Below are 12,037 nucleotides of genomic sequence, written 5' to 3' on the forward strand. Positions count from 1 at the left end.
CCCCACGTGCACACGCGGCGCTGAAGCTCAGAGAAGCAAGCAGCAAGCGTGCTCGATGACACACGTCCTCTAAGTGGCGGAGCTGAGGGTCCAGGGCCAGGATTTGTCCTCCTAATTCAGTTCTCCTGGAGTTTGTCACTTTGGTCGAGACTTTGTCACTTCACCCTCGAGACAGAAGCTTCCTACTTGGCACCTCCTGTCCGCTGCTTCTGATCGTGTTGCGGGATGAGCCGGGTGAAGGGCAGCACAGGGCCTGCGGGAGAGGCCTGGCAGATCGCCCCCCTCCGCCTCCCCTCTTGTGCACCGTAGCCGCGGGGATGGGGCCAGAGGCTGGGGCTGGGAACCCGGTGGGCTAGGGAATGGGGACTTGGCGCCCGGAAGCAGCCTGTGCCTGCCTGCCTGCAAGCCCACCCGCAGGAGGGGAGGCTCACTTACGGGGCCTTCCTGCCTCTGCTCTGCTCCCTGGAGGATGGCTCCCCTCACTCCGGGCTCAACTGCCACCAACTGCCCGCTGGTCAGGATTCCTGGCCTCTGATTGGGCCCCATCCCTGTCAATCCCCTGGGAAACCGAGTCCCTCGGCCAAGGCCTCCCTCCGCTACCTTCTTCATTCATTCAATTGGAGCCTGTGGATTCATCTCCCAGGTGGGTGAGAGACTCTCCCCCTGGCCCGCACCACGGGGCCTCCTAAGTCCCCTGCAAATCCTCCCGTTCCACATTCCATTCCTGAGTCCCTCTCCAGACTGGGAGCTCTCAGAGAGCGGGGACATGCTCCTCTTGCTCTGTCTCCCCAAGGCGTAGGACAGGCCGCAAGGGACAGATGAGTGTCCAGGCTTCATCTCTCCTCCCCTGGATCATTCCAAAAGCCTCTTCTTGGGCCTCGCCACCCCCTAACTTATCCCTAAGTCCATCCTCCGCAGGAAAAGAGCTCAGGTTTAAGGCGCATGCGGGTATACAGCAGGTGGTGTGATGTCCAGCTCGAGGGCAAGGTGAGGGCAGCGTAAGGCAGGAACTGGAGATGCAGGTGGGGGCCGCCAGCCGAGCGTGGCTGCAGAATTCCCCTCCCCAGCAGTGAAGGCTCCCGAGGCCAGATCCAGGAGAAGCCCAGAAGCCGGGTCAGGCAGGGGGTGCAGGATGGCATGGACCCTCACATTGCCAGACATGCAGTCTCGGGGGAACCCAAAGGAAGCGTCCGTGGACAGCAAAGCACTAAATACGGTCCCGGGGACAATCTGCAAGGCCTGGCCTAAGGCTTGGGGACCACAGGGAACCGTGGGATGAAGGCCGGAGGACAGGGAACCAGAGGGTGCAGGAGAAGCAGAATGTGCAGAAGTGCCTTGAGGGGCTTGGGGCAGCTACATGGGACCGCACCCACCGTAAGGACTTAAGGACATAAGGACAGTCCACCGAGGGTGACCAACAAACGGCTCAGATAACAAGACGAGCCTTTCCCTGTGGGCACTAGGGAGCCATGGAAGCCTTTTAATCAGGGAGGCGACAAAATCATTTCTGGGCCTGGGGGAGGATAGATCCAGGGAGATGAGGTTAGATATTAGCCAAAATGTTCTTAGCTTCATCCCGGGCTTCTGGAACCCTCAGAAGGAGCTGCAGGCCGTCTGCAAGCATCGGGGGAACGGCGGGGTCCGGAGCGGCACACGACAGTTTGTCAGAGCATTTGCTCTGTCAATGGCACATTCACAGCAACTTCACTCACGTTGATGTTCGAGGGCCACACATTTCTGATCCAGCCAGGGTCTCTCATCATTGGAATCTGAAAAAGAAAAACATGGGAAATTGATGAGCAGAAATGTTCTGGAAATAGTGGTCATGATTGCACAACCCTGTGCCTAGGCTAACACCTGCTGGACTGTATCCTCGAACACGGTGAAGTTTAGGGCATGTATTTACATCTCAGTGAAAGGAAAGTAAGTAAGAAGAAGACGTGGTGGGGATTCCTGGGTGGCTCAGTGGTTGAGCATCTGCCTTGGGCTCAGGGTGTGATCCCGGAGTCCCAGGATCAAGTCCTGCATCGGGCTCCCTGCATGGAGCCTGCTTCTCCCTCTGTCTGTGTCTCTGCCTCTCTCTGTGTGTCTCTCATGAATAAATAAATAAAATCTTTTAAAAAGAAGATGTGGTGAGTTTTCTCCAAGCGTGTTTACAGAGAGTGTGAGGTCTGGGTCACATGGGGCACATTATGGGGTCATAAATGTCTCCCCCCAGCTGCACTGTCTCCACCTCTCCTCCTTCCCAAAGCACACGTGGGGTGACATAGAGAAACACTGGGACTTGGAGTCAGAAGTCATGCGTTCCCAGTGCTGCTCCCAGTTTCTTAACTGTGGCTGCACAAGGCTTGTTTTCTCAGCTGTGAAATGGGTGTAACAGCAAGCCCAGAGCTGATGGGCGAGCAGTGAGCACTGCTGGAGTCCATTCGGGCTAGCACATGAACCAGCTGGTGAGATCGCTGGTGTGACACTACCCGGGCAAGGGGGGCCTGTGGGGGCTGCTGTGTCTACAGGCACCCGGGTCAGGTCCCCAGAGTGCCTCTCCCACGCAGGTGTAGCCCAGCCTGTCTAAGGGACCTGTTGAATTTTTGTAGGCCTCAAATTCATCTTACATTATACCCCAAAACATATGTGGCCTGGGTTCAGCTACAGCAGCCCAGAATCAACAACCTTTGAAGCCCCTTATACCTTGTTGCCTTGTCCTGTCGCTCCCTCGCCCTGTCACCCTAACTGCTACCCATCAGGCACGTGTTTTCCAGCCCGTGTCTGTCATTGTTGATAGTTAACTGTGTTACTTTATGTCACTGTTAATATATTGAGTTTCCCTCAGGGGTCCTGTACTTAGTAGGCAGTGGAAATGCAGAGATGAGAAGATGTAAATCCTGTCCCGGAGTCACTCACAATCTAGCAGGGGTCAGGCAGGAAGACGGGTAGAAAAGTGTGTCGTGGCCAGGGCTGCCATCAAGACATGGGTTCCCTGGGTGCACATGAGGGAGCCAACGGGTGTCCTGCAGAGAACACAAGGAACTCTGTGCCATCTGCAGAAGGTGACGTCTGAGCTGCTTCTGAAGGGTAAGTGGGGCTCTCAGAGAAGAAGGGGCAAAGGCCTTTCCAAACGGAGAAGACAGCGTGTTCAAAGAAACAAAGGTATCACCTGTATGTTTAGAGAACAGCACAGAGGGCCCTGTGTCGGGAACACTGGGAGGGAGTGTTGGTGGGGCCATGGGCAGGATGTGGGTAAAGTGGGGCCATGTTCGTTTTTAGAAAAATGTCCTCCCCGAGCAAGACCTTTTAGGAGGCCACATGTAAGCAGACAGGAGGGGAACTGCTACGGTCGTTTCAGCGAAGAGGCCCGAGGCCCTGGTCTGGGCTGCAGAACTCAGGGACTCCAGAGAACACAGTCTGAGAACCATCGCTGGGCATGATGGGAAGTACAGAGGAGTGGAATGAGCAGCCCCATGTTTTCAGGATCATTCCGACGTCTGGTATTAGAGGCAAAGGAGTGAATTCAAAGCTTTTCCAGCCAAGTATGGCCAGGGGAGAGCCAAGGTGGGAACAGCGGAGGGCCGAAGAGGAGGGGGTGGCTGAGGGTACCTCCTAGCAGTGGGTGATTTGGACTGGCTGGGTGGGCAGAGAGGGAGCTTTTGAGGATGATTGAGTCTGTGGCCTGGGGGACTCGGTAAAGGATGGCATCCTTAACTGGATGAGGAAAACCAGGAGGATAAATTTTGAGAGGACTCTTCTAGAGTCCTGGAACCACATCTGGAATAAGGAGAGAGTTCCCTAGGACAGGCCCCGGAAAGCGGGCAGATGTGAGTCAAGGGATCCCACCCAAGTCTGAAACTGTGTTGAAAGTGGGGCCAGAAGTTGGGGTTCTTCATCCATAAACTGCTTGGCATGGCCATTAATTCAGTCCTGGACACAACCACATGATGCATTTGAAACATTTCTGAGAATCCAGTTACCGCTCCCATTTGAGCTCCCGCAGAATATTACAGCATGCTATGAAAAAAAAAATCATGCAGCTTGAATGGAGCTGTTCTAGATCATCCAACTCAAATTCCTCCTGGGGCACGCGCACTCGCTGGGTACAATGGTTGTACTCATTTCACACTCACGAGGCGGGCTAGGAAGGCCGCAGCAGTTTAAATCTACAATGCTTGCATTTGATCCCCATGACAAACAAAGTTTCAAATCAAATACCAAACGTATGTTTTCCTGCCAGGGGAACTCTGAACCCTCCAAGAGTTTGGTTTGATTTCAGAGATTAAATATGAACAACACAAGAACACTCAAAATGGCAAACTTGTGAACTACAATGACAATTTCTCTCAAAGATGAGAAGAAAATTATCTCATTCCACCCCACAACTATTTGTCCATTGGCATCCAAAATTCTTAACATGGAATTTGAAGCGCAGCCTTCGGAGCCTGTTTACCAACCAGCAAGTGGTCACGGTGGACGCCAAAAACGACATTGGGGTTTGAACCCCAGGCCTTCCGCTAAGAGCTGTGTGGCCCTCAGCACAGAATTCTATCTTTGCAAACCTCAGTATTCTCATCTGTAAAGAGAGGAGAATGATAAAATAGTTGCCCCAGAGCTGACCTAAGAATCAAGAGAGAATCCGCACCAAACAAGAATGCTCCTCACGAATACTAGTTGCTACTCGTGGGTGATGATCATTCGGTTGAGACCCGGTCTCAGGAATGAGTGAGCGTCTTCTGAACGGCCAGCTTGCTTTTACCTTATTTATGCTGTGACCCGCTCGGTCATTTACGTCTGAGTTGCAGATCCAACCTTTCTGCTCCCCCTCTGCTGGGTGATAGGACTCCAGGAAATGCATGTTTGTGCTGGTCGTGTTTGTGGTTCTATTTTCCATCTCTACTTCTTTTTTATTTTCTCCTTTTATTCCTCATTTAACTTAAATGTATACGGCCGTGGACTGAATGTGCATGTCCTCACCACATTCAGACGTGATGCCCTGATACCCCATCCCACAGCCATTGGGGGTGGGACTTTGGGAGGTGATGAGGTCATGAAAGCCTTCGTGAAGCGGTTAGTGCCTTCTAAGAAGAGATAAGAGAGATGTCTCTGCCGTGTGAGCACTCATCAGGAACACGGCTGTCTACAAGCCAAGAAGAGGGCTCCCAACAAAACCCGGCCACACTGGAACCCAGATCCTGAACATCCAGCCTCCAGAGCTTGGAAGCAATGCCTGTTGTTTAAGGCACCCAACCTATAGTATTTTTGTTATTGCAGCCTGAGCTGATGGACCAAGATCCTGTTCTGTTTCGAACCATCTCTTGTCCATGGTTATATACAATAAAGGATACACAGACTGACAGATAAATAGGTAGACAAAGAGATATAGAGGAATGGGGACATGCTCGGCGAATGAACATAGTAAATGTGATTGGATGAACAGACAGAAGATAAGTAGACCCCTTCCTACTGTCTTTTCATTTGATGCTGGATTGTTTCGTTTGCCACTTGACCACATGGATCGGTACGGAGTAAAGAGCACTTGAAATAGAACCACAAAGACTAATCGTGGTCTTGTTGGGGCCTTGCCACTTAGAAGCGGAATTGTACAGGAAGTTTCCTCTTCTAAAGAACCGACATGGGGGCGCCTGGGTGGCTCAGTCTGTTGAGCATCCAACTCTTGGTTTTGGCTCAGGTGGTGATCTCAGATCAGGAGATCGAGCCCTGCATCAGGCTCCGCGCTCAGCTTGGAGTCTGCTTCAGATTCTCTGTCTCCCTCTTCCTCTCCTTCTCCCTCCAGCTCACACGCTCTTTCTCTCTCAAATAAGTAAATAAATAGTGAGCCGACACGGCATCACATCCCTTGGGGATGCTATGAGAGTCTACTGAAAGGCGCACTTGAAGGTGACCAGCCACACTATGTACTGTAAGGCTGAATTTGAATCTCAGTTGCGTCTTTATGAAGATCAAGACCCAGGTGGCAATCCCTCTGTGTTCCTCACAGGGCCTGGCTCACGGCTCCAACCCAGCCCACCACTTGCTGGGGCTTCCCCCTGTGGGACCTGGGTCCAAATTCCCCTTCAGCTCTGTGGGCTCCTGAGCTCTTGCTGCATTTTCACTGATGGACATACATTTGGACAGTAGGTTCCCACAGGCATGGAAAGGGAGACAGAAATGCTTCCAGATTAGCAGGCAGAAAGTCCACAGCAATAGTCCAGGACGTTCCCAGTTTACAAATGGGGCATGCTGAAGGCCATTTGTCAACTTATTTTGGAGTAGAGAATAATATCCTCACACTGCAACATTTCTATCCAAGCAAGCTCCCTCTCCCAGGAAAGGGAAGACAGAGGAATCCACAGTGCACCTTATAGTGGAGTCTTCAGAGCCCTGAGATCCATGTACAAAGCCTACTTTTATGGGAAAATTCATTCAAGCTCCACCTGAAGTTTCCAGGAGCACACAGGACCTGTCCGGGATGTGATGTAAAGACCATCGTTCCAGGGCTTGGGCAATTCTGGCTTTAGTTCTGTTTCTCCCCTGCAGGGGGAGGTCAGGGAGGCTTGGGCCAGATACTTCCCTTTCCTGGGTCTCAATTTTTCCAGCAGTCAAAAGATGGGAGCTGCACTAGGTGAGTCCTACGCAATTTTTTTAATCTCCCAAATCCTGTAAGGCTACACGTGTGTGCGCCCCTACATCATGATTCCAATGACAAAATCCCCTTGCTTTGCTCTGTCAATATGACTTGAAGTGAAAGAAGATAGTAAGGGGTGGTTTGTTCTGGTTGAGGGAGGGGCTGCACAGATGGGGTGAAGTAGATGACGTTACAGGTCGGGGCTGAAATTAGACCAGGTCAGGCCCTAACCTGGACCCTACCCCGAGAGCTCCTTAGACCCCCCAGGAATGGTAAGAGCATCTGCAGTCAAGGGAATTGGATCTAAGTCCTGGAAACAATATTTAATAAGGCCTGATGTGGAGTAGATCACTTCATGTCCTAGAAATTCCTTTGCTTCAATTACAAAGTGAGGGAAATGATACTTCTTCCACCTTCACAGCTAGCAAGGGCTCTCTGACCCACTCTCGGAGCTCATGGGATGATGCTGGACCCACCAGGATAATCCAGGATAATCCCCCTATTTTAAGGTCAGTAATGGGTAACCTTAATTCCATCGGCAACCTTAATTCTTTTTCTCCATGTAATTAATATATTCACAGGTTCCAAGGATTGGGACATGGATATCTTTGAGGCACCACCATTCTGACTGGCACAGCCTCTTAATGGGATCGCCCACATCGCCATCTGCTATCCTGCGGTTCACTCTCCGTGCCACAGCCAGGCTCATCTTCTTGACAATCTGAGTGTGCGGCTGAAAACCATTCAAGTAAATATATAATATGTATGCAATGTTTGAAACCCTTCCCTAACGGGGTGAACAAAGTTCCCACCCACCTGTCCAGTCTCGTCTGCCACTTGCTCCCTGTGATCTCTCTGATCCAGTCACGCTGGCCTTTTAATCCCTCGTATTCAACCTACTGCTTCCAGCCACAGGGCCTTTGCACTCTGCCTGAGACACATCTCAGCTGCTTAGCTACTACTCATTGCCAGACCAAACCACAGCCAAGTGTCACCTCCTCAGAGAGGCGGTCCCTGGCCTCCTCAACTTGATCACATCATAACTGCACCCCCTCAGCACCCTCATCACTCCTCCACAGCATTCAACGCAGATTGCATAGTTATGTTTGTCTGCCTAACTGTTCAGCTAATGCCAGCATCCTCCATAGGGACAGTGCCCATTGTCCTGGTCATTGTAACCCCAGCAATGGCAGCTATTCAACAAATACTTGCTGAATGGAAGAATAAAAGCAAGATTTTCTCCATAGACACACGAGGACCCTGGAGCTCAGGAGGTTGAGGGACTTAGCCGAGGTCGCAGAGCTAGCAATCTGGGGTATGTGAGCTGGGATGTGACCCAGGTTTGGCTGACTTCAGAGCCAGGGCATCACTCCACCTGCATTTCAGGCTACTGGTGTGGAAGGGGGCTTTGCACCGTCTGATTTTTGTGCTCCTTCTAGGAGAAAGAGGAAGGCAGCATTGATCTCTGCAGCTCTCTGGTGGCTCCATGTCTTAGACCTTTGTCTGACCAACGTGGTGGCCAGTCACCACCAAAGGGAAGCTCTCACCTGGCACGTCCTCCCAGCCACGTGTGCGAGAGCTGAGCTCCCCTAGGCCTCACCATTGACCAGCGGTGGTTGTCCTGTCCCAGGGCCCAGTGCTTACCCAGACATGTGACACGTAAGTGCACCTGTCTCTGCAGGGTGATCAGCCCATGGGGGCCAAGGCAGAGGAAATCGAATGGATTATAGGCCTGCAATGGGGAATCGGGGGTTGGAGGAGGACCCAGGACTGTGGGATCCCAGCTGTGTGACCATCCTTCCATCAGCCTCAGGATCGCCATGTGGTACAATGAAGGGGCTGGAGTGGACAGAGTCCGTCCCCTCCTGCTCTGACATTCTGTGTTCCCTGGGTGCCCACAGTATGGTCTGTGACTCCAGACTTTGAGCCCACCCGGAACAGTGTCCTGAAAAAGGGACCTGATTTAACTTCTCAGATAGAAATCCCTCCCCATGAAGAAGTGGCCCCAGCACAGGCTCTTCTCCAGGCCTCGCCTTCTATCACAGCCACTGGAAAGACAAGCAAGAGGCGGCCCTCACCACTGCCCCTGCCTCGGGCCCAGATGCACCCCCCAGGAGTGTGCTCTGGAAGGAAGGTTCAGGCCGCACACGGGAGGTGTGGGCTGCGTGCGTGCTTGCTCACGTGTGCATTCGATCGCAGATGGCCTGAGAGTCTTGCTGCCCCCAATCCCCACACACAGGCGGAGTCTAAGAGCCCGGCCCTCCCCTCTGGGCTGGCCTAGGTGTCTTGGGTGCTCAATAAGAGGCAGGATGGGTGTCAGCTTGCAACCCCAGAGGCCAGGTCATAAGAAGCCTTTCTGTGCCCCTGTCAACCTCCTGCAATGCTCTTTCTGGGGGATGCAGCTGCCACATAAAAGGTTAGGTGCCCCTCCCCCCTGCCCCGAGATGCTGGGGCCCAGAGGCTCTGCGCTACCGCTCGGCCAGCAGTCCCCCTGGGCCGGGCCTTCCAGCCATGCGAGGGAAGCAGCCACCGTCACCCTTCCCGACCAGGCCACACACCAGCCCTGCTCCACTCAGTAGGAGAGGAGGAGTCAAAGAAACATCCAACTGAGCCCTGCCCTAGTCCCGACCCAGGAAATCATGAGATCTAATGAAGGAGCTGCGTTAAGCCATTGGGCCTGGAGGCAATTTGGTTTGGAGAAATACGCAGCCAGACAGGCACGTGCCTTGTGGGCCAGGGGGCTGGCCTTGCATTTCCTTGCGTGTTCCTGTCCAAAACTGCGTCTGTGTGTCTGTGGTGAGCGAGGGACGGGGCCCACTTTTGCAAGCGCATCAATGTGTTTGCTTGTGTCTACACAGTTTGTGTTTCTGTGTGTTTTGATGTGTGGCTGTGGGTGTGCGTGGGTGTGCGTGTGTCAATGGCAAAATAATGAAGTGGACTCCTCCGCGTGAAATCTCTAATCCCACTGTTGAAGTGCCTCCTTGCTTGTTTATGAAAAGAACCCACATGGACCGTAAACGTATGCACACGTGTATGCGTCCATACAGGGATAGAATTGATTGGAAAAACAAGAATGGAGCCTTTAATTAGAGGATTCTAATGGGAAATTTAATTTAACTTAATTTAGTTTAATTTAATTTAATTTAATATAGGCAATCACTGAGCCCCCAATGTTTGCCGGGCACTATGCCAGGGGTTAGGAATCCGGAAAAGAGGAAGACCTACTACAACGTTCTGGGCAGCACCAGGAGCACAGGAAAGACCCTGTGCAGGGTCAGTCCCACGTCAGACCCCGGGGTTCTCAGGGCAATCACACAAGGCTCTTCAAGCCCCGCAAGCCCTGGCCCCCGTGCCTGGAAGATTGGTCACCCTGAGTCTGTGAGTGGGCAGCTCAGGGCCACGCCATCCCCCAAGCAGGGCAGCAGCAGCCCCCAAGGGCTTCTCAGGGGACGGTAGTGAGTGTTGTGCAAAACCAGCTCCATGGTGGGGAGATAGATTTGGGAACATTAGAGAAAACAGAGATACTCTTTTCCTTCATAGCTTCTCAGCACCCTTAGGACATCACCATACATTGCCAGTCTCCAAGAGGGAATATAGAATGTAGCATTTCCCCAAACCATATAATCCTGAAACCCCCTTTGCACTGAACAAATGGTGGTTTTTGTAAGTCAGGTAACTTATTTTGGAGAAATGATGCTACAGAAGTTAATAGGTGTTGTGTCCAACCCTGGGGGTCATTCATCCACCCTTCCCAAATCCACCACCACCACCACCACCCACCCCATCCAGTGGAGGTTATGGTAGCAGCTTCAAGAAACCCAAGTCTGAATGGGGAGACTCTTGGGAGGAGTGGGGGGGGGGGCTGCGGGCATAAAATAAACAGCAAAACAGGAGTGAATGTTTCTGAACTGAGGTGAGAGCTAGGGAGGATGACCCAGCCCCCCTGCTAGCCCCCAGCACACTCCTCACACAGTTCTTCCTGCAGAGACCCCTGGGCACACGCTAGGGCTCCCCTCCCCTCCCCTCTGAGCTAGGCCAGACCAAGTAAGCCAAGGCCTGTTTTTCTCAAGCATCCCCATTACTTGGTGTATTAACTATGTCTTTTACTCTCTGTATTTTGATGCTTTAATATTGAGGGCCTTGCTGACCATGGAGAACCCAGGCTAGAAACTAGTGTCACTCCAGGCCCTCCCCAGGCTAGAAACCAGTGTCACCTCTCCGCATCACAGAACTCTTATGAAAAAGAAATGTCAGCAATATTTACTTATTTTCCTAAGAATACAAAACCCTTGGGGGCACCTGCGTGGCTCAGTCTGTTAAGTGTCTGACTGTTGGTGTTGGCTCAGGTCATAGTCTCAGGGTGGTGGCGGGATTGAGCCCCATGACCTGACCCAGCTCCACACTCAGCAGGGAGTCTGCTTGAGATCCTCTCCTGCACCCTCTCCCTCCACCTCCACCCCCCCCCCACTAACATGTGCAGGGACTCGCACTCTCTCCCTCAAATAAATAAATAAATAAATAAATAAATAAATAAATAAATAAATAAATCTTAAAAAGAAAAAAGGAATGAAAACCGATTCCTAGTTCCAGTTGAAATCCAGCTTTCCATGATTGGCTTCTTCGAGTCCCAGAGTCTGATAATATTGATGAGAAGGCCTTTCCTAGGCAAACCGACCAATCTAGAGCCTGTAACTCAATCACCTCCTTGATGGGGTACTCACTGACTCCGAGGCTAGTCACCTGCCCTGATCCCCGCAGGGCCAGGTACCAGAGCACCAGGAGCAGCCCTAAGCCCCAGAGCCTGCGGGAATCATTCACACTCTCCTGTCCATCCCTTCCCCATGGAAACCACTATAAAGGCTCCTGCCCACGTCTCTCTCCTTGTTCCTTCTGCTTCTTGACCGAGCTAGTGCTTCCACGCGTGGCCCTGTGTGGGGCATGTCATCCCTCCTGTGTCTAGGGGTCTGGGAGTCTGCCTTCATGACAGTCATTTCCAGGTCTATGTGGCCTACCATTCCCGAGTAAAAAAACTCTTGGGTACCCTTAAAACATTTGTCCCCCTGGTGCTGCAAGACCAGAAGGCGAAACTCAGCAGAAATAGCTCTGATGACATCGGGGCATTGACATGCCCGGTGGGGGGGCGGGTTACGCAAAGTGGTTAAGGAACAGCTTCAGCACAGTCCCTGATGTAACCAAACAGACACAGTGGCCCTGGATGTACCAGCGAGCGGCAAGTAGCTTTTTATCAGGGGATTAGAGTATAGACTCTAGAGTCTGACAGGCTTGAGCTCCAATCCTAGACCCATCACAAACTAAATGTGTGGCCTTGATCTACTCATTTGTTTTATCTAATCATTTAGCTCTTATGTGTGTGCTTCCAACTTTTCAACTGCCAAATGGGGATCAGAATATATTGTAATGATG

General features: G+C 52.0%; 1 long non-coding RNA gene across 1 annotated transcript; it reads left to right on the forward strand.

Moving 5' to 3' along the window:
- The first annotated feature begins 447 nt into the window (after positions 1–447).
- Positions 448–10,915, forward strand: LOC144281235 (uncharacterized). The gene is made up of 3 exons (XR_013349753.1): positions 448–643; positions 7,195–7,361; positions 8,053–10,915. It is a non-coding gene; the product is annotated as an uncharacterized LOC144281235 (long non-coding RNA).
- Positions 10,916–12,037: the final 1,122 nt, after the last annotated feature.

The sequence above is a fragment of the Canis aureus genome, chromosome 12 (assembly GCF_053574225.1).
Source record: "Canis aureus isolate CA01 chromosome 12, VMU_Caureus_v.1.0, whole genome shotgun sequence".
NCBI lineage: Eukaryota > Metazoa > Chordata > Mammalia > Carnivora > Canidae > Canis > Canis aureus.